This window comes from Saccopteryx leptura, chromosome 1, assembly GCF_036850995.1.
Source record: "Saccopteryx leptura isolate mSacLep1 chromosome 1, mSacLep1_pri_phased_curated, whole genome shotgun sequence".
Taxonomy (NCBI): domain Eukaryota; kingdom Metazoa; phylum Chordata; class Mammalia; order Chiroptera; family Emballonuridae; genus Saccopteryx; species Saccopteryx leptura.
The window spans coordinates 92,213,152-92,236,869 of NC_089503.1; the positions used below are offsets into that span (position 1 = coordinate 92,213,152).

The 23,718-nt window shown below is 37.5% G+C and overlaps 1 protein-coding gene across 1 annotated transcript in view; it reads right to left on the bottom strand.

Annotated features, from left to right (window-relative positions):
• Positions 1–23,718, bottom strand: part of GUCY1A2 (guanylate cyclase 1 soluble subunit alpha 2) — a 324,452-nt gene that overhangs the window by 108,224 nt on the left and 192,510 nt on the right. The gene's annotated exons all lie outside the window — the stretch shown is intronic.

Consider the following 23,718-nt stretch of genomic DNA (forward strand, 5'->3'; position numbering starts at 1 on the left):
TCTCCTGTGTGCCCTGGCCGGGAATCGAACCCGGGACCCCTGCATGCCAGGCCGACGCTCTACCACTGAGCCAACCGGCCAGGGCTGTATTTTTTTAATTATAAATTCAGAAATTCATAATGACCTACATTTATTAATTCAGCAATGTGCAAAACTGTTACAGGAATGACTTTTTTATGTAGCAGAAACAGACTTGTATAAAACAGCATTTAATCAAAACATCTCTTGAAGATGGCAGCAGAGTAGGCAGATGCATGGACTCCCAGCTCACACTACCAAACTGGATTATAAATTAATTTAGGAACAATCAGTGTGAAAAACCAACTTTGGACTACAAGAACAGCTCTCAAAAAGCAGATAGCAAATAAGAAGCCACACTGAGCCTGGTCAGAAGTGCTGAAGTAGAGTGGGTCTCCCCTGCTTCCAGGAACGCAGGTGGAGTGAGGCTGAGAGCACTGAAGGGCTCTCATTCAAAGGAGAAGACAGAAAAGATTGCTCATAGCCACTTGCCTGGGGACCTGGGAAAGAGGTGTGCGGAAAGAGCTGGCTTCTCTTCCAAAAGGAAAGCGGGGAGAGAGAGACAGATGTTGACAGGCAGAGGAATGCATGGGATGACCTGAGAATCTGACTCATCCAGTGCAGAGGTGGCCATAGCTGTGGGAGGGGTTGATCTCTCCACATAGCACAAGCTTAAAGTGGTCCTGGGTAACCCACCTCCAGAAATCTCTCCAGCTTCAATCAGCACAACAAGACACAGCTGAAAACAGGAAGTGGGGAGGAGGGGCAGTAACTCAGGTCTCCATGGAGATCTAAGATACACCACCCTTACTAAAGCAGAGAAAGCACCATGCCTCCGGAAATAAGCTGCCAGATCAGGCCTTCAGAGTCTCAGGTTACACCTGTCACATTCTTGGATACAGTTTCAAATAAGCCCCCTACTGAGATCAGTAAACAAGACTACCACCAAGATAGGAAAACAAACAGATCAAGATTTCAGAGTGGTTCTACTAGAAAAGCAAATCAGACAGTGGATTACAAACAACAGCTGATGCCAATCCAAGAAGAGCTAGAAATAACACAACTGAAAATTGGAGGCAGACAACACCAACCCTAGACTCAACCAGCTCTACAAACAACACAACTAACAACACACATATTGGGAACACAGAGAAGTACAGTCCAAATGAATCAACAAGAGAAACCCCCAGAAAATGAACTGAGTGATATGGAAATACTCAGATATGGAAAAATCACTGGATGTAGTTTAAAATAATGATTATTAGAATGCTAAAAGATCTTAGAACAACAATGGAGGGACACAAGGAGCACATAAATAAAGAGATTACAAGCATCAAACAGAACATTGAAATAATAAACAAGAACCAGTCAGAAATGATAAATATTTATACATTATCTGAAATGAAGACTACACTAGAAGCAATTAAAAACAGGCTAGATGAAGCAGAGGATTGAATTAGCAACTTAGAAGACAAGATAAACGAAAACACAGAAGCAGAGCAGCAAAACGAAAAGAGCCTGAAAAAAATCTGAGGAAACTCTAAGAGAGCTCTGTGACAACCTAAAGAGAAACAACATCCACATCATAAGGGTTCCTGAAGAAAAGGAGAAAGAAGAAGGGATAGAGACCTAGTTCAATGAAATCATAGTGAAAAACTTCCCTAAACTGATGCAAAGAAAAGTCACACAAGTTCAAGAAGCACAGAGAACTCCATTAAGAGAAACCCAAAGAAATTTACACCAAGACACATCATAATTAAAATAGCAAAGCTAAGAGATAAAGAGAAAATATTAAAAGCTACTAGAAAAAAGAAGACTATCACCTATAAAGGAGCCCTCATAAGAATGACATCCAACTTCTCAACAAAATCACTGGAGGCAAGGGAATAGCAAGAAATACTCAAAGTAATGCAGAACAAGAGCCAACAACCAAGACTTCTTTATCCAGCAAGGCTATCATTTAAAATTGAAGTAGAAATAAAAAGCTTCCCAGACAAAAAAAAAGTCAAGGAATTCATTACAAGTAAACCAATGCTGCAATAAATGTTAAGGAGCCTGTTGTAAACAGAACAAAAATAGAAAAGAATATAGTAAAAGAGGAATAAAGCTTTAAATAATAAAATGGCAATAAATAACTACATATCAATAATAACCTTAAATGTAAATGGATTAAATGATCCAATCAAAAAAATTGGGTTGCTGCATGGATAAGAAAACTGGACCCAAACATATGCTGTCTACAAGAGACACATCTTAAAACAAAAGATACACATAGACTGAAGGTAAAAGGATAGAAAAAAAATATTTCATGAAAATGGAAATAAAAAAAAAAGCTGGGGTAGCAATAATTTTATCAGACAAAATGGACTTTAAAACAAAGGCTATTATAGTAATAGATAAAGAAGGTCACTACATAATGATAAAGGGAGCAATCCAACAGAAAGATATAACCATTATAAATATCTACGCACCTAAAATAGGAGCACCTAAATATATAAAAGGCGAGATCAACAGCAATACTATAATAGTAGGGGATTTCAATACCTCACTAACATCATTAGATAGATCCTCAAAAAAAAAATTAACTAAGAAACAGCAGACTTAAAGGACACACTAGATCAATTTGATTTAATAGATACCTTCAGAACCTTTCACCCTAAAGCAGCAGAATATACATTCTTTTCAAGTGCTCATGGTACATTCTCTAGGATAGACCACATGTTAGAGCACAAAAGTGGTCTCAACATATTTACAAACATTGAAATCATATCAAGCACATTCTCTGATTACAACGGCATGAAACTAAAAATCAACTACAACAGAAAAACTAAAAATCCTCAAACATATGAAAACTAAATAGCATGTTATTAAATAATGAATGGGTTAACAAAGAGATCAAAGAAGAAATAAAAATATTCCTAGAAATGAATGATAATGACCATACAACAACTCAAAATTTATGGGGCACAGCAAAAGCAGTACTGAGAGGGAAGTTCATAGCATTACAGGCATACTTTAAGAAGCTAGGAAAAGCTCAAATAAACAACTTAACCCTGCATCCAAAAGACCCAGATAAAAAACAGCAAGGAAGGCCCAGAGGTAGTAAAAGGAAGGAAATAATAAAGATCAGAGCGGAAATAAATGACATAGAGGCTAAAGAAACATTACAGAGGATCAATGAAACCAAGAGCTGGTTCTTTGAAAGGGTAAACAAGATCGATGAACCCTTAACCAGACTCACCAAGAAAAAAAGAGAGAGAACTCAAATAAATAAAATTAGAAATGAGAGTGGAGAAAAAACAACTGACACAACAGAAATCCAATTATTATAAGAAAATACTATGAAGAACAGTAAGCCAAAAAATTAGACAACCTAGGTGAAATGGACAAATTCCTTGAAACATACAATCTTTCAAAAGTCAATCTGGAAGAATCAGAAAACCTAAACAGACTAATTACAACAAATGAGATAGAAACAGTTCTCAAAAAACTTCCAACAAACGAAAGCCCTGTGCTGGATGGCTTCACAGGGGAATTCTACCAAATATTAAAAGACTAACTCCTATCCTTCTCAAGCTATTTCAAAAACTCAAGAGTAAGGAAGACTTCCAAGCTCCTTCCATGAGGCAAGCATAATTCTGATTCCAAAATCAGACAAAGACAGCACAAAGAAAGAAAATTATAGGCCAATAACTTAGATGCTAAAATACTCATAAAATACTAGCAAACCAGATCCAGCAATACATGAAAAAAATCATACATCATGATCAAGAGGGATTCATTCTGGGGAGGCAAGGATGGTACAATATTTGTAAATCAAACAATGTGATTCATCACATAAACAAAATGAAGGGGAAAAACCACATGTAATTTCAATAGATGCAGAAAAAGCATTTGATAAAATCCAACACCCATTTATGATCAAAACTCTCAGCAAAGTGGGAACACAGAGAACATACCCCAACATGATAAAGGCCATCTATGACAAACTCACTGCCAACGTCATAATCAATGGGCAAAAATTAAAAGCAATCACCTTAAGATCAGAAACAAGGCAGGGGTGCCCCCTTTCACCACTCTTATTCAAATTGTACTGGAAGTCCTAGCTACAGCAATCAGACAAGAAGAAGAAATAAAAGGCATCCAAATTGAAAAAGAAGAAGTAAAACTATCATTATTTGCAGAAAATATAATACTGAATATAGAAAACCTTAAAGTCTCAGTCAAAAAACTACTCGACCTGATAAATGAATTCAGCAAAGTGGCAGGGTATATAATTAATACAAACAGAAATTAGAGGCATTTTTATACATCAACAGTGAACTGTCAGAAAGAGAAATTAAGGAAACAATCCCCTTCACTATTGCAACCAAAAATTAAAGTACCTAGGAGTAAATTTAACCAAAGAGGTTAAAGACTTGTACTTGGAAAACACTATAAAACATTGATAAAAGAAATCAAGGAAGATACAAACAAGTGAAAGCATAACCGTGCTCATGGTTAGGAGAAATAAACATCATTAACATCTCTATATTACCCAAAGTAATTTATAAATTCAATGCAATACCAATTAAAATACCAATGACATATTTCAAAGATATAGAACACATATTCCAAAAATTTATATGGAACCAAAAATGAACACGAATAGCCTCAGCAATCTTTAAAAAGAAGAATAAAGTAGGAGGTATCACATTTCCTGATATCAAGTTATACTACAAGGCCATTGTACTTAAAACAGCTTGGTACTGGCATAAGAACAGGTGTATAGATCAATAGAACAGAACAGAGATCTCAAAAATAAACCCACACCTTTATAGACAATTGAGATTTGACAAAGGAGGTAAGAGCATACAATGGAGAAAAGACAGTCTCTTTAACAAATGGTGTTGGAATAATTAGAAATCTACCTGCAAAAAAATGAAACTAGACCACCAACTTACACCATTCACAAATACAAACTCAAAATGAATAAAAACTTAAATGTAATTAGTGAAACCATAAGCATCTTAGAAGAAAACATAGGCAGTAAGCTCACCAACATCTCTCACAGCAATATATTTGCTGATTATCTCCATGGGCAAGTGAAATAAAAGACAGGATAAACAAATGGGACTATATCAAACTAAAAAGCTTTTGTACAGCTAAAGACAATATGAACAGAAGAAAAAGACAAATCACACAATGAAAGAACATATTTGACAATTTGATAAGGGCTTAATAACCAAAATTTATAAAGACCTTGTAAAACTCAACACCAGAAAGACAAACAATCCAATCAAAAAATGGGCAAAAGAAATGAACAGACACTTCTCCAAAGAGGACATACAGATGGCCAATAGATGTATAAAAAAATTTTCAGGCCCTGGCCGGTTGGCTCAGGGGTAGAGCGTCGGCCTGGCGTGCGGGGTACCTGGGTTCGATTCCCGGCCAGGGCACATAGGAGAAGTGCCCATTTGCTTCTCCACCCCCTCTCCTTCCTCTCTGTCTCTTTCTTCCCCTCCCGCAGCCAAGGCTCCATTGGAGCAAAGATGGCCCGGGTGCTGGGGATGGCTCCTTGGCCTCTGCCCCAGGTGCTAGAGTGGCTCTGGTCACAACAGAGCGACACCCCGGAGGGGCAGAGCATCGCCCCCTGGTGGGCAGAGCGTCGCCCCTGGTGGGCATGCCGGGTGTATCCAGTCGGGTGCATGCGGGAGTCTGTCTGACTGTCTCTCCCGTTTCCAGCTTCAGAAAAATACAAAAAAAAAAAAATTCAACGTCACTAATCATTAGAGAAATGCAAATTAAAACCATAATAAGATAACACCTCACACCAGTCAGAATGGTGCTCTCTAACAAAACAACACACAATAGGTGCTGGTGAGGATGTGGAGAAAGGGGAACCCTCCTGCACTGCTGATGGGAATGCAGCCTGGTGCAGCCACTGTGGAAAACATTATGGAGATTCCTCAAAAAATTAAAAATGGATCTGACTTTTGACCCAGCCATCCCACTTTTAGGAACATATCCCAAGAACACCATATCACCAACTGAAAAAAGAAGTAATGCACCCCCATGTTTATGGCAGCATTGTTCACAATAGCGAAGATCTAGAAACAGCCCAAGTGTTTGTCAGTGGACATGTGGATTAATAAACTGTGGTACATATATACAATGGAATACTATGGGGCCATTAAAAATAAGGAAATCTTACCTTTTGCAATAATATGGATGGACCTGGAAACTATTATGTTAAGTGAAATAAGCCAGGCAGAGAAAGAAAAATATCATATGACCTCATTCATTTGAGGAATCCAAGGAAAAATGAGAATTGAGGAACGGAACTGAGACAGAAGAGGGATCAAAGAGAACAGAGGAAAAGAGGACAGAGGGAAAGGGGAAGATAGGATGAGATAAACTATGAAGGGAAGGGGGGAGGGCACTGTAGGGAGGGGGGCAAAGGAGATATTGAAGGGACTAAGGGGGAGGAGAGATGTATTTGGGGCGACACTAGAATCTATGTAAACACAATAAATAAATAAATAAATAAATAAATAAATAAATAAATAAATAAAAACAAAAAAACCTCAAAACATCTCTCTAACTTTTTATTGTAGCCTAATTTACATTAAAGTTATAATGTAATAACATAACATGTAAGAAAAACAATTGTCTTTAAATTTATTGCATTTTAGAAACTGGTAAGCATAACAAAGGGGAGTGTTTGGCTTTGCGCAAAAGGGTGAAAACTCATTGTATCACAAAGCTTGTCAGGTTCTGTTAAACCACCTATATCATTTCTATTTTTACACACAGATATCTCTATAAGAATATTAAATACTATAATAAAAATTAATTGAAAATTAAGTATGTCCAGATCATATGACTGTACACTACACATTCTTATGTTTTTATGTAACCTGAACATGAACTAACCCTTGCTCTCATGGAAACTCAAGTTTCCTAATATAATAATATAATGGTTAGAAAAGAAGGATTTGGAAGAAGTCAGACTTGGATTTGAATTCTAGCTCTCCTGAATTTAAGTGAGCAAACTGACCTAGATTCAAGTACTTATCCATTCAAGACGTCAATTTCTCTGTCTATAAAGTGAGGATGATAATATTGTTGATAAAAATGATTCCTGTAACTTACTTAACACATCTGTTGAGTACTTGCTATTGGCTAAAATACTATACTGAATACTTAATTTGTATTTTGTTATTAAATTTTATTTTATGTTAGCTCTTACTATCCTCATTTTTAGATGAGATTTAGGAAGGTTAAGAGATTTGCTAAGAATACACAACTAATAAACAGAAGAATCAGCCTTCAAACCCAATTTGGATTGGTTCCATAGGACAATGCCTTAACCAGTGAGGAAGCATGATGGGTAGGAGTTTGGGGGAGGCAATAACAATTTTAAATATGAATCAATATGATGGCTAAATAACCCTAATGAGATGTTCACAATAGACAGTTTAAAAGAGAGAAACTGTTGTTATTGATGCAGATGAAATAACTACTTGCCTGCCTAGCCACTTGAATTCAGTTCAGTATGAAGGTCACTTCTAGGTGTGATTTCAGATCTTTCAGATCTCTGGGATATAAGTTATGAAAGTACAAACAGAATGTTATATCCCTGGTTTCCAGAACAGCCTTTGTTCTCAAAGAGTAACATCCACTTTTGAAGAATTAGCTCTAGCAAAAACAAAAGTAGGAGACAAGTGCCCAGCCCAAGAAACTTTTATGTCATCATAGTCCAGAGACTCTATCTACCCTCTCACAGCCCACTCCTGAGTCCTCACATGGCTACAGCCACTGGTCAGAGGGACCCTACCTCCATAAGTGCCCAGTCACAAAGTACTCTTTAACTTCTGGGTGAGAAGAAACCTCCTCCCCTCACATAAAATCATCAGGATACCTAGCCTCAGGGAGCTTGTTCTGTCCCCTAAGCAGCCTTAACAAGGACCAGTGGGAGCCCCAGAAGCATGAAATAAACCAAGCAGATGAAAATAGCACCATATATGTTCTGAAAATTACACTATCACTGCAACCATAGCCTACAAAAGTAGGCCAGGGCCTGTGTGCCAAATCTAAACAGAGTGGTTGTCTGTTAAAATAAACATTTTAAATAGGATTTAGTGTCTTCTACCATAATAACCAAACTGTCCAGGATATAATAGAAAACTAAACATTATCATAAGACTCAGGAGGATCATATCTTGAATGAGAAAAGGCAATTAATTGATGCCAACACTTAAACGAATCCAATACTGAAATCTGTCAAGAATTTTAAAGAAGCTATCATAAAATATTTAATAAGCAATTACAAATTCTTTTGAAAATAATAAAAAATTAGAAAATCTTAGTAAAGTAATAGAAGATATTAAGATAACCAAATTGAACTCATAAAATTGAAAAATACAATTAAAATAGAAAATTTACTGAGTGGGCTCAAAAATAGAATGTGGATGCCGCAGTTGATTCAAGGTTAGTTCAGTAGAATTTACTCAATATAAATGGACAGAGATAATAAACCAGAAAAAAATAAACAGTCTCAGAGACCTGTAGGAAATAACAAAAAAAATCCACCATTTATATCAGGGGTCTCAAACTCAACTCAGCATGTGGGCTGCAGAGCAAGATCACAGCCGTTCGGCGGGCCGCACTAGGTCTACAAAAGGCAACTGTTACGCAACACTTTTCAGTGTCACAAAACTACCAGAAACTGTAGTTCGTGGATTAGTCTGTGGGCCGCAAAAAATTGTTCAGTGGGCCACGAGTTTGAGACTTCTGAAGGAGTCCCAGAAGGACAGAGAAAGGGTTCAGGGTTGAAAAAGCATTTGAAGAAATAATGGCAGTAAATGTCTCTTATTTGATGAAAGATATAAACCCACAGATTCAGCCATCTATATGAACCTCGATTAGGTTAAACACAAAGAAATTCACTTCAGGCCATGTCATAATTAAACTTTTAAAATCCAAATTCAAAGAAAATATTTTAGAGGCAGCCAGAGAGAACTGACACATTACTTATAGAGAACGCTAATTTACATGACAGCAGATTTCTCATCTGAAACTATGAAGACCAAAAGAAAGTTTTTTATTGATAAATAGCAAAAGAAAAAAAGTGTCAACTGTGAACTCTATATGTGAGAAAACTGTTCTTCAAGAATGACTGGGAAATAAAGACATTTGCAGATATAAGAAAACTAAAAGTTTTTGTCATAGGATATCTACCCTTAAAGAATGATTAAAGAAGATCTATAAACAGGAAGAGAATAAAAGAAGGAAAATTAAAGCATCAAGAAGGAAATAAAAAACAGAAAAAACTAGAAATAAAGGTAAAAACAATAGATTGCCCTTCTCATCAGTTGTCTAAATCATATGTGATAATTGAAACAAAAATTAAAATACCATCTGATATTATAAATATACTTATAAGAAAGAGGCAGAGAGAAATTACAAACACACACACACACCAGAAAACAATGGGAAGACAGAGAACTGGTCAGAGTGATATAACCACTGCCAACGTATGCCAGTAGCCACCCAAACTTAGAGAAGTCAAGGAACAGATTCTACCTCAGATCTACCAGAAAGATGAAGGCCCTATCCACACTTAGATTTCAGATTCTAACCTCCAGAACTGTGAAAAAAATGCATTCCTGTTACTTTACAAGTTTGTGGTAATTTGTTACAGTGGCCACAGGAACTCATACAGATTGAAACAGTAAAATAAATATATAGTATCTAATTGACATATATAAGATGATCCACCCAACAATAGTAGAGTATATGGGTTTTTTTCCAAGAGCCTGTGGAACATATACTAAGATAAACAATATCCTAGGCCACATAACAAACAAACAAGCACCACAACAAATTGTGGGGTCTTTTTTAGTGAGAGAAAGAGAGATAGAGACAGGAAGGGAGAAAGATGAGAAAAAACAACTCAGAGTTGCAGCACTTTAGTTACTCATTGATTGCTTCTTATACCTGCCTTGACCAGAAAGGCTCCAGCCAAGCCAGTGACCCCATTGCTCAAGCCAGAGATGTTGGGCTCAAGCCAGTGACCTTGGGCTTCAAGCCAGCAACATTTGGGCTTAAGCCAATAAATATGGGGTCATGTCTATGATCCCACACTCAGCTAATGACTCCATGCTCAAGCTGGTGAGCCCATGCTCAAGCCATGACCTCGGGGTTTTGAACCTGGATTCTCAGCATCTTAGGACGGTGCTCTAATTACTGTGCCACCACCTGTGAGTTCACCACAACAAATTAAAAAATTATGCAGAATATGTTCTCTGACTACATGGAATAAAACTAGAAATCAAAAACAATAAGGCACATTCATAACAGTGAAAAACTAGAAAGAGTCAGGCTCTAGCCTGCTGGCTCAGTGGTAGAGCATTGGCCCAGATGTGGAAGTCCTGGGTTTGATTCCCAGCCAGGGCACATAGGAGAAACACCTACCTGCTTCTCCACCCTTCCCCTCTACTTTCTCTCTCTCTCTCTCTCTCTCTCTCTCTCTATCTATCTATCTTCCTCTCCTGCAGCCAAGGCTCCATTGGAGCCAAGTTAGCCCAGGCCCTGAGAATGGCTCCATAGCCTCTGCCTCAGGTGCTAGAATGGCTCTAGTTGCAATGCCTCAGATGGGCCGAGCATCACCCCCTGGTGGGCATGCCGGGTGGATCCCGGTTGGGTGCATGGAGGAGTCTGCCTCTCTGCCTACTCGCTTCTCCCTTCAGAAAAATAAAAACAAAAAAAAACAAAAAAAGAACTAGAAAGAGTCAAGATGTAGTTCAATGGGTAAATGGTTAAACCAAATGTAGAGTACTACTTAGCAATACAAAAAAATACTCTATTGACTTAGGCACAATTTTAGCTGTATCTATAGGGAATCATTCTGAGTGAAAAACAGCTGAGTAGAAGGGTTTTCCTTGCTTGCTTATTTATTTTTATCATTCAATTGTTTGTTTTGACTCTTAAACTATAATTAGCTAAAAACTGTGTTTTGAAACAAAACCAATATTCTCCCAAGGAGATACTGATATTTTAAAATTTCAACCTAATAGCTATATTTATAATAGCTATAGTTTTAAAAATTTGTAAAAAAAAAAAAAAAGTTTTGATTGTCTCTGACAAAAATCCTTCATTAAATATTCTTATTTATTTAAAAAGGCAATGTAAAAAATGCTTAAATTAAGTACACTAAATATAATTTAAAAAAATTTAAAGCATTCATTAATTCATCTGTTTTATGAACATTTATTAAATATCTATGACCTGCCAGTACTGTGATAAACACTTTAAATATGTAGAAATTTAAGCATATTGGTTGTTGTTTTTACTAAATTGAATTGTAAATTCAATAGTAAAGTGCATATGTATCTGGAAGAATATTAATATTTGAAGCTAATTGTGCTATTATTTATTCTACAGATTGAAATATTGCCTTTGTTGAAATAAGATACATTAAAATTCATATTGTTTGTTGTTAACATCAGCAAAAATGCCCAAAACATAACCCTTCAGAGGTTTTAACTTTCTGTGTTTGCTTTATCCCCCATGTGTTTGTATTTAGTTTCATTGCTATTCTTTAAATCTCAGAAATTCATCCTAAAAATAGATTGGAATTCTGTTTTGATAGATAAGCCAGTGAACCACATAACCAAGTCAACAGACTGTTCCATGATTAGAGGCCACTTTTCTTTTTAAATCACAGCAGAATTCAGACAAAATTTTAAAGGAAAGAGGTTTTTGCTTTATAGCTGAAAGAAGTAAAGCAGCAAATGTTTTAGCGTTTTCTTGTGCAAAGAGGATCAAATGTGAAATGCTTTATGTTTTGCTTTGAGTCTTTATCCATTTTTTATTTAACAAACATTAAATTTCACACTCTGTGAGACATATTAAGTTGATATGCATCTTTGAATATTTTGCATACACAGACTGCCTTTCTTCCCAAAGTATGTAAATCATTTTAGTTTTCATCACATTCAGATGATCAGTAAGTACACACATTCAAGAACTATTATTGACAGTTCCTTGCTGTAATGTGCAGTTAGCCTGTACCTCTGGGGTGCCTGTCACCACACTGTTACTCTTGTATCTCACAAAGGAGAGGTTATATTTCTATATATATCCAGTTTATACAACTACACCTCAAAGGTATAATAAATTTTTGAAACCACCACAATAGTCTGCCATGACAGGAAATTCTGCATTCTCTTCAGACAATATTACAAAAATGATTCTAAACAAAGCACTAATACATTGTTATATGAGGTTGAATGAAGCCGCTAAGTAATAGAGAGCCCCTTGGATGTGTAAAAAATATTGGCAACTCTGAACCAGCCAACTGAACATGAAAATATTCTGATAAGGCTTTAAAAACAAACAAAATTATCTAATTATGTATTATTTATATCTATGTTGTGTTATGTGTATGTATACTTATGTTAAAACATCTGTTCTCCCCTACATACCTCATTTCACTCCTGTGTCTCAGGGTTAGGGTAGATGATCAGGGGTGGATATTTAATATATTGTTTAATAATGAAAATAGTATTTTTGCATTTTGACTCAATTGCATTAAATATTTAAAAGAAATAACTAAAGTTTGTGCTTAAGCCCAGGTTGGCCAAGCTTGTTGTTACATAGTGAGAATGTAAGCTGTTGGATAAACAGAACTAAGGATATTAGAGTGCAGAAGAAATCTTCTAGTGAAATAATAAGGTAGTTGCTTAATCCAGGGCTACTATGGTATATATGTATATATACCATATATATACCATAACCAAAGAAATATGGAGAGCTACAAATCCTAGCTTTTATGTAAAGAATTGAATTTTCATACATAAATTGCAATTCAATAAATTTTTTTCTGTAATGATGAAAATATTGTTAGTGTGATTGAAGGACTAAATTTTAAATTTATTTTATTTTCATTAAGTTAAAATTAACATAACCACATGTGGCTTCTTGGTAATTATGTATTAGACATATAGCTCTCCAAGTAAAATTTGTGGTTCCAAGATTTGATCCATAAATTGGTTTAGGTATTATTTTTTATTTGTTTATGGGTAAGAAATAAAGTAACAGTTGGGTCACATAGATTTTTTGTTTGTTTTTAACAATGTCACATAGAAGGTTTGAGAAAACATTACGTATAAGAACTTTACTCAGTGCTAAAGATAGAGTTGAGTTTAGGACAGCCATGGTCTTTGTCCTCATGCATTATTTTTAAAAAGTGGATAGGTTAGGAAGATCTGAGGAACCTTCTTGTTGCATAACAAACTAATCTTGATTTAAAAAACAATCCTTGAGGCACTGGTTATCTCTTAAGAGGTAGAAGAAGCTTTCAAGGATACCTCCATATACACATGCCAGAAAAAGGAGCAACCAAATAAAAATAAGTCAAACAAATAAACCAAAAATGACTCTTGATCTGGAGCCCTAGCAGGGGCAGAGAGAAGCCAAGCTGCCTTGAGAGCCATGTGGACAGAGCACTGGGATTCTGAGACACGGGACATGTGTAAGGGTAAGGAGCCTCGTCAGAGATTCCTGTGTGGACACTCGCCACTCAAAGAAGGCTGGAGTGGTCCTCAGTTGTTGGCATCTAACACTTCCCCAATTTAGACTCTCAAGGCTCTCAGTATGATTAAGATCAAGCAATGGATAAAAGCAAAGAAACAGTGAACACAAGACTTAGGTCTCCAAGAACTGTAGATGCCAGGATTATCAGGTTTAGAATTTAGAGCAACTACACACAGAGGTGGGCATCAGTGGGGTTACAGTTGTAAGTATGCAAACCAGAATTCATTCTTGTACTAATACTTATTAATTATTGTATTATTTTCCATATAAACAACTATAAACCTACTTTTTCCCACCCCTGTATTTGTAAGTAAGAATATAATCATAAAGACAAAAAAGTCACCAAGAGAATATAAGGAAGGAGCAAGTGTTAAAAACTTGGGATATACTATAGCAGCAATGATGATAGTATTTACCTCAAACAGTTTGAAATGATTTAAATATAAACAGGCCTGCATACCAAGGTGAGCACAAAATCTGGCAAGAGTTAGTGTTCATCACGATTAGCTAACCTCACTGTAGATTCTGAACCTAGCTCAAATCTTCTGAATCAAAACCTCCTGTCTTTGGTCTCACAAATGGATTTTTTATAAGACCTCTATGTGATTCAGAAAATTGGCTAGGATCAGGGACTATTGTCTTCAGCATCATTTGGTCCAATCCATCTCATAAATGTCAGCGGGGAAAATGAGGCCTGGGGAAAAGAAACAAGCTGCATGGGGTCGCGAAGCAAGCCGGCCAGAGGGTGCGGGCTGAGCCAGTCTCTCCCTGTGCACAGCCCCGCTGGAAACGGTTCCATGACAGAAAATAAGTTTTGAATAAAATAAAGCATAGAATATGAAGTTCAATGATGGCTTAAAGCTAGGATATGAATAAGTTTATTAAATAACCTATAATTACATTAATTAAAGGTAAATCACTGGCACACTACTGCATTGCAGTGTGCTATGTTTATTTTGCTATACAACTCAGAGACAAGTTCCTGTGAGTACCTTCAGTGTTTGCCAAGGGTCTGTTTGACAAATACAACCTACGTGAGACTCAATAATCTCTGTTAGTTGTCCTTTGGGTTTGCTCAACATGCAGAATTTTCTGAACTTTGGCAAGGAAATTGCTGTAGGTTATTGTCCTGATGTTGTAAGGAGCACGTAATCAGGGTCACTGTGGCTGGGGCAGCTAGGACAAGGGCAGGCTGGGTAAGTTGCCAGAGACCACACAGTTCATAAGTTGGGGAGTCCTGACTGGAGCCTATGCTGCCTAACCCAGTGTTTTTTCCTTAAATAGTGTGGATGAATGAAAGGAGATAGAGCTTTGAAACTGAAAATGATCTCAGTTTAAAGCGTAGTTTCACCACTTGGCTGGCTGAGTAACTGTTGGCAGATCACATGGCCTATCAGGGCCTTAGCATCCCCATCTGTAAGACTGGGCTAATGACAGCTCTAATGGACTAGCATTAGGATAAAGTGTAAATGAGACACTACACACAGAAAGTTTCCGCTAGTATCCACATATGCATGCGCTCAATAATTACTATCAATTCTTATTATTACTGTTGTTATTAAGCATTATGACTATGATAACCATGATTTACCTGGTGCTAGAAGGATACTACAAACAAGAACTGATAATAATGTAATTACAATGAGGAAATTATAATTATAATACATTTCATGAAACTATATTGAATAGTCATGAAAGGTAGGTTAAAAATACATCCCTTAATTAAAAGCAGCATTTTCAGAAACAGTGAAAAAATGAAAACAACTTATAAGCCTATAAATAAATTTTTACTTAAATGAGTTATGTTCCATCAATTTTTAAAAGTTTCACAAACCATACAAAATGCTACAATAATTAAAAATATCACAGTGAACGTTGATTTCGTATTGGCACACATCATTAAAATTTGTTTTTGTAAACATTTTCATCAACATAAATAATGTGTAAGAATTCCTTGTCAAGATAATAGCATTCAACTGAACAAACATCTTAGAGGCTGTTCAAGATAGTGAAAAAGAATGGGAGTCATTGGGATGTGGCAAGGGAAGTGTTCTGAGATGAGTGAAGGCAAGTTCAAAGGCCCAGACAGAATGAGAGCACAGAACATTTAGCGCACTGAAGAAGGTGCAGTCTGATTAATTACTGCAGAGAGAAAAAGGGGATTCACCAGAGTTAGGTGGGGTCAAGGACCCGCGACTGAGTTCTGACTACTGAAATGTGAGCTTAGGCCATGTGAATCTCCAGTCTTTTTACTCTATTCTCTGTAACCATGGAGGCCACCTGTCAAAGATGGGGACATCAGAAGTAGTGTAGTGTCTGAAGTCTCTCTTGCAACAGGGCTGTTCAGAAGAGACACCTAACCTCCCTCAGACCTATGATCAGCAAGAAACAAGGGTTTATTGTGTAAAGATTGTTACAGCAATTAGCATATTTATCTTGACTAAACACAACAAACAGGTCTTGGTAAAAGATCACTTTTCCCCACTCCCTTCACCATCACATACTTGAAAATAGACCAATACCTCCTCCATGCTAGAATCTTTTTTATTTTATTTTATTTTATTTTTTCATTTTAGAGAGGAGAGAGAGGGGGAGAGAGAGAGAGACAGAGAGGAGAGAGAGACAAGGGGGAGGAGCTGGAAGCATCAACTCCCATATGTGCCTTGACCAGGCAAGCCCAGGGTTTCAAACCGGCAACCTCAGCATTTCTAGGTCGACGCTTTATCCACTGCGCCACCACAGGTCAGGCCCCATGCTAGAATCTTGGTGAAAAGAATTCACCACAATTCTTTCCCATCCAATCTGATTATATCCACTATCATTCTAATTAATATCATTCCCTCTTTACAGTTCTATGCCATCAGTGAATTAAATAAAGAGTCCTGAGATTAATACAAGGTTCAGTCTATAAGTCTGAATCTAAAGTTTACCTTAATTGACTGATATATGTTTAGTTTTATGCTCATCCACCATAAATCATCATGAATTATAATTTAATATCAATTTTTTATCTCTTTGAAACTAGATTACATGTGTAGCTTTCATTCCAGTGAGAGGGTGCCAAAGCCTTTCAAGTATAGTGTAAATAATTTAAATGGTTTCTTAGATCTAAAAGTTCACAAACAGTGTATAAATTAATAAATTATTTGTGAGATATTGAAAGCATATTCCCTCTAAAAATGAAAATTCCCAGGGCAAGTTATAGATTAGAGACTTTATTCCTTTTTGTTGTTTCCTTTTAAATGTATCCTCTGATTTAGTTTTATAGTAACCTAGTTAGTATAAGCAAGTGCAAGAATAGAGACTGAATAAAAGACTATGGCTAAGGAAACATGGAAGTGGGACTAGAACATGGGCACGTCCTTTTCCTGCATTTTTCACTGTTACCTTGATCTCTATTCAGCTTCTAGAAGCTGACCAATTTAGACACTCTAAAAAATCTTTTGAAAAGAAAAAAAATGTAGAGCCTGCATAGAACATAATTTTTATAGCATTGCTGCGGTCGATATAAGTGAAGAAAATATCCAAGGGGCCTAAGCAAAAATAAAAGCAAATATATTGAGCAAAAATTTTAGATGTGAGCTGTATGTGCAAACATAAGATGGTATAGTTGGAAGGTAAATGCCAAGATCAGCACTAAGATCTGGAGGCTTAGCTTCACATGAGCTTCACAAGGAGAGGGAGCTGACCCTGGGATGCTTATATTATACCTGAGGTCCTGGAAGGGGATAAAGTGGTTCTAGGTCTGCAATGCTGCCAGGATCCCTGTGCACACACATAATCCTTCTCACATATGGAATACACACTTAATTTAGGCTCCAAGATTTTCCTCAGAATAAAAAAAATGTCAAATATAAGATAACAATCACAAAACTTATAGGAAAACTAGCCACCAGGAATGAGAATCAGATGAATTAAAAACAATAGATTTAGACCGCCAAGGACATCAGATATGGGATTCTCAGATCCAGTACACAAAATATGTATGGGATGCTGCAGGAAATAAAGGGTGCCATCACAGTCATGCAAAACAATGAGATACAATCAACTGACTACAGAGGTTTTTTAAAAAATAAAAAGAAAATAGAAGCTTTATAAATGGAAAATGTAACAATTGAAATTTAAACAAAATGAAAGAGCGTTTGGGTTGAAGAGTATTAGATATCACCAAAGAAAACTGGTGAACTGGAACTGAAAGATAGGTCTGAAAACACTGTAAATGTCACACAGAGAGATTAAAAAAAAAAGGAAAATATGGCAGAGAGGTCAAGTGATATAGAAGAAAAATGTGAAAATCTAAGCAAAGTCTATCCAGATGACCCTAGCAAGAGAATGAAAAAAGTGGAGAAAAAGTAGTATTTAAGCACCAGTGATTACAAATCTTTCCAATCTAACAGAAAATATGAACCCCACTATTAAGCACACTTTCCACCAAGAAGTATAAATAAAAGGAAATCCAGAACTAGATATTTGTAGTGAATCTGCAGAATACCCACCTTTGACATAAAGAGTAGACAGAGGACAAAGACTTGAGGGAGTGAACACATAGCACGGTGTACAGGAGGGGTCCCCAAACTACGGCTGGGCCGCATGCGACCCCCTGAGGCCATTTATCTGGCCCCCGCCGCACTTCCGGAAGGAGCAACTCTTTCATTGGTGGTCAGTGAGAGGAGCACATTGACCATCTCATTAGCCAAAAGCAGGCCCATAGTTCCCATTGAAATACTGGTCAGTTTGTTGATTTAAATTTACTTGTTCTTTATTTTAAATATTGTATTTGTTCCCATTTTGTTTTTTTACTTTAAAATAAGATATGTGCAGTGTGCATAGGGATTTGTTCATAGTTTTTTTTATAGTCCAGCCCTCCAATGGTCTGAGGGACAGTGAACTGGCCCCCTGTGTAAAAAGTTTGGGGACCCCTGGTGTACAGAGATATGTTATAGAATTGGGTACATGAAACTTGTATAATTATGTTAACCAGTGCTACCACAATAAATTCAATTAAAAAAAGAAAATGCAAAATAAAAGTAAAACAAAGATGCTAAATAAAAGTATACTTATTAAAAACTTCATCCTAACAACTTGCATGAAATTAGGCAAAAAAAAACTATTAGTCTGATGACCTGAAAAATTCCCTCTTGAACTATGACTATGAAATTAAAGATTTTTAAGAGTAAAAAATAAAAATAGTAGACAAAGAGAAAAGATCACATACAAATGACAGCAGACAGCCATCATATAAGCTAGAGATAACAAAATAGTATTTAATGGGATGAAAATCAACTGTCATTCTAGAATAATACACTCAGAGAAGCTATATTTTAAAAATGTTATGACATAAATGCAAAGTAAGAGAGTTCATTACCAATAACCCAACACACAAAAACAACTTCAAGAAAAAGTATTATTGAAAAAAGGAGGAGGCCCTGGCTGGTTGGCTCAGCGGTAGAGCGTCGGCCTGGCGTGCGGGGGACCCAGGTTCGATTCCCGGCCAGGGCACATAGGAGAAGCGCCCATTTGCTTCTCCACCCCCCCCCCCTCCTTCCTCTCTGTCTCTCTCTTCCCCTCCCGCAGCCAAGGCTCCATTGGAGCAAAGATGGCCCGGGCACTGGGGATGGCTCCTTGGCCTCTGCCCCAGGCGCTAGAGTGGCTCTGGTCAAGGCAGAGCGACCCCCCAGAGGGGCAGAGCATCGCCCCCTGGTGGGCAGAGCGTCGCCCCTGGTGGGCGTGCCGGGTGGATCCCGGTCGGGTGCATGCGGGAGTCTGTCTGACTGTCTCTCCCCATTTCCAGCTTCAGAAAGATACAAAAAAAAAAAAAAAAAAGTAAAAAAGGAGGAAAATGAACCCAGAAGGATAGTCTGGAAAGGTGAAAAAAAAAAAAGATGGTGAAAAAAGTAAAATGCAGGTAAAGCTGAACAAATATTTCATATTACATGAAATATTAATAAAAATTATAATATGCTACTTTCTAAATAGGCACTTTGGATGATTTTTAAAAAACTAAATGAATTTAAGAAACAATAATGTAATTGAAAAAATTGAAATAGTGTTATAAACCATATAGAGATTTTTAAAAAAGTAAATTATTATAAATAAAAAAATACAGTGAAAAGTTAATAAATATGTTTGTAGTCACTGCTATATTGCAATTCTTCACTTGTTAAAATAAATAGTACATAAATAAATGACCCCAAAGCATTATTAGTTTCTTCATGAGAAGTATACCATTGTTATTTTTGTTAAATAAAAGTTTCAATCATTTTGCTTTTGCAGAACATGCAGTCAATTCACCTTCCAAGACTTCTCAAGATTTGATCTTATTTCACACTTAGCATCCTCACATTAGGCTTCTGCCTAAACCATACCACTCCACTCTGAGCACATATTCTATGCTAATACTTTACTCCCAGATAAAAATGTGCCTTTCTCTAATCTCACCATGACTTTGTCACCATTCTGAGAGGTACTTTCTAAATGTCACCTCCCTTAGCAAATCATTCCTGACCTCCAACCCTACCTTCACAGGTGGAAATAACCTCTGTTACCTCAGAAGCAGCAAGCATTTGCTCAGGACTCTCTTTGGGACTTAACATATTCTTTCTTGTAATATCTCTTCACATCTTATCTCTCTAATAGACCCTAAGCTCCATGAAAAAAAAATCTGTTTAAGAGTCAACTTTAAAAATAGAGTCGGAGTGCCCTGGCTAGGTGCTCAGAAGGTTAATGCCTTGGGATCTTGATACACCAAGGTTGAGGGTTCAATCCCCAGTCAGGACACATACAAGAATCAACCAATGAATGCAATGAAACAATAAGTCAGTGTCTGTCTATCTGTCTGTCTGTTTGTCCCCTACCTCCCCGCACTCTCTCTAAAATCAGTCAATAGTTAAAGAAAAAAAAATAGAACCTTAAGGAATCAAGATGGTGGCATAGGCAAATGCGGTATTAGCATCCTTTCAAAAACCATATCAAAATTACAACTAAACTACAGAACAACCATCATTCAGAAACACCTAAAATCTAGCTGAACAGAAATCTTATAACTAAGGCTATAAAAAAAGCCACATTGAAACTGGTTGGAGAGGTAGAGATGTGGCATCCCACATCCATGTGTGGCAGATAAAAATTGAAAGGGGTATCTTAGCTGTGAGGTCCCCCCTTAAAAATTCGGGGTCCCAGCCCCACAACCAGGCCCCCTAGTCCATGGTTTGTGGGCCAGGAAGAGAAGTCCCCATAACTTCTGGCTCTAAAAAACCAAACGAGTTGTGGCTAAGTGAGATGGAGGGGTGGGGAGCCTGGAATCCCAGGTGTTCCTGCTGAGGGGGTCACACACAGATTTACTCAGACTCACTCACTATGAGTTCCAGCACTGGGGCATCAGCTTAGAAGCCACCAGGGACATACAGGGAGAAACTAAATTGTCTGGCATCAGAGAGAGCTGGAGTGGCAGCTTTCTCCGAGAAAGAAATGCTGGCAGAAGCCAATGTTTCTTTCTGAGATTTCCACCCCACAGAGCTGACAGGTGGGTGCCATATCTGAGTCTTTATCAACATGGCTCAAACTGTTTGCCCCATCCTGGTGATTCCCTGAGACCCAAGCCACACAAGTTGTGGGCCCACCCAAGTAATTTCCAGCGGTTTTTCCATAGAAACAATCTGTCTTGGCTTATTCTGTCCTTTTCTGAAATTTCTCAAACAAGAATCATCTGGCCTCAACGTTCCCTGTACCTCTTGTTAAGTGGCCTCAGGCCTATTACTCACAGCAGTGGACCTTGCTTCCCAGCTTGGTCTCTCCTGGGCACTTCTAAGCCAAGCACAAGAAGCAGGCATCTGTAAATTGTTTTGTAGCTCATGTCAGATGGCCCCAGGCAGAGCACAGGCCACAGTCAATCTTCAGCTAAATTTCCCAGGATGCCCCAGAGCCAGCACATTCAGTAGACAGCTTCAGACCAATAGCATCACGCAACTACCCCCATGAGCAACACACTCAAGGGGAAGACACAAAGAACACCACAGCCCCACTGAAGTAAGTCCTGCTCCATGGTAGTTCCCTGGACAGCTGATCCTCTATGGTGGTCACAGTTGGTCCTCATAGCCAATTGATGGGGGTGGGGGTGGGGCTAAATTCCTCCTATTGATGTGCCAGAAGCAATCAAGGCCACACTGTAACAAGAGGGTGTACACAACCTATACAAAAGTGTACCTTGTGTGCCTAGTTTGGGTGAATGGGAGGCTGTGCCACTGGGATCTACCAGACATCTACTACATCAGGACACTCTACCAAGCCCAGGACACATAGCAGCAGCTCTACATAATATGTAGAGACAAACACAGGAAGGATACCAAAATAAAGAGACAAAAAAGTCCCAAATGAAAGAGCAGACAAAACTCCAGAAAAAGAATGGGGACAAGCAATCTACCAGATGCAAAATTCAAAACACTGTTTATAAGGATGCTTAACAAACTTAGAAGAATAGACAAACTTAGTGAAAACTTCAATAGAGAGATAGAAAATATAAAAAATGCAGATAGAAATCATTAAAAAGAGCCAGTCAGAAATGATGAATATAGTGACTAAAATTAAGAATGTATTACAGGGAATCAATAGTGTGGTAGAAGAAGAAGATAATCAAATCAGATATTGGAATATAGGAAAATAGAAAACATCCAATCAGAACTGCTCCCCCCCCCAAAAAAAAAAGAATCCCAAAATTGAGGATAGTATAAGGAGCCTCTTCATGTTGGACAACTTCAAGCAAACTGACATTTGCATCATAGGTGTGCTGGAAGAAGAGAGAGATCAAAGAATTGAAAACCGATGTGAGAAAATGATGGAAAAGTTCTCTATCCTGGTGAAGAAAATAGACATACAGTCTAGAAAGAGCAAAAACTCCCAAAAAGGAGCCCTGGCCAGCTGGCTCAGTGGCAGAGCGTTGGCCAGGCATGTAGGAGTTCCGGGTTCGATTCCCAGCCAGGGCACACAGGAGAAGCGCCCATCTGCTTCTCCACCCCTCCCCCTCTCCTTCCTCTCTGTCTCTCTCTTCCTCTCCCACAGCCGAGGCTCCATTGGAGCAAAGTTTGCCCAGGGGCTGAGGATGGTTCCATGGCCTCTGCCTCAGACGCTAGAATGGCTCTGGATGCAACACAGCAACGCCCCAGATGGGCAGAGCATCGCCCCCTGGGGGGTATGCCAGGTGGATCCCAGTCAGGCGCATGCGGGAGTCTGTCTGACTGCCTCCCCTATTTCCAACTTCAGAAAAATACAAAAAGAAAACTCTAAAAACCAAACAAAAAAAAGAATCCCAGAAAGGATGAACTCAAAGAGGCCCATACCAGGATATGTCATAATTAAAATGTCAAAGGTTAAAGACAAAAAGAGAATCTTAAAAGAAGCAAGAGAAAAGCAATTTGTTATCTACAAAGGAAGCTCCCATAAGATTATTAGCTAATTTCTCAACAGAAACTTTGCAGGCTAAAAGGGATCAGCATGAACAATTCAAAGTGATGAAAAACAAGAACCTATAATCAAGAGTACTCAATATGGGCATATAAACAGACAAGAAAAAGCTAAAAGAGTTCATCACTATCTAAAAATAATACAGAAAATATTAGAGTCTTCTTTAATAAGAAGAAAAATCAGATACAAAAATATGAATAATATTATGGCAATAAGCATTTTTTTAATAAGCACATGTTTATCAATAATTACTTTAAGTTCAAATGAATTATATGCTCTAAACAAAAGACATATGGAGCCTGCATGGGTAACAAAACAAGACCCTTACATATGCTATCTATAAGAAACTCACTTCAAACTGAAAGATACCCACAGACTGAAAGTAAAGGGATGGGAAAAGATATTTCATGAAAATGGAAACAAACAAACAAAAGCTGCGATATACTTATACCAGACAAAATAACCTTTAAAACAAAGGCTATAACAAGGGACAAAGAAGGACCCAGCAATTCCACACCTAGGCATTTATTCAAAGGAACCCAAAGCACGCAATCGAAGACATATTCTGTACATCCACATGTTCACTGCAACTTATTTACCATAGCCAAAATATAGAAGCAATCTGAGTGTTCATCAGCAGATGAATGTTTAAAGAAGTGGTGC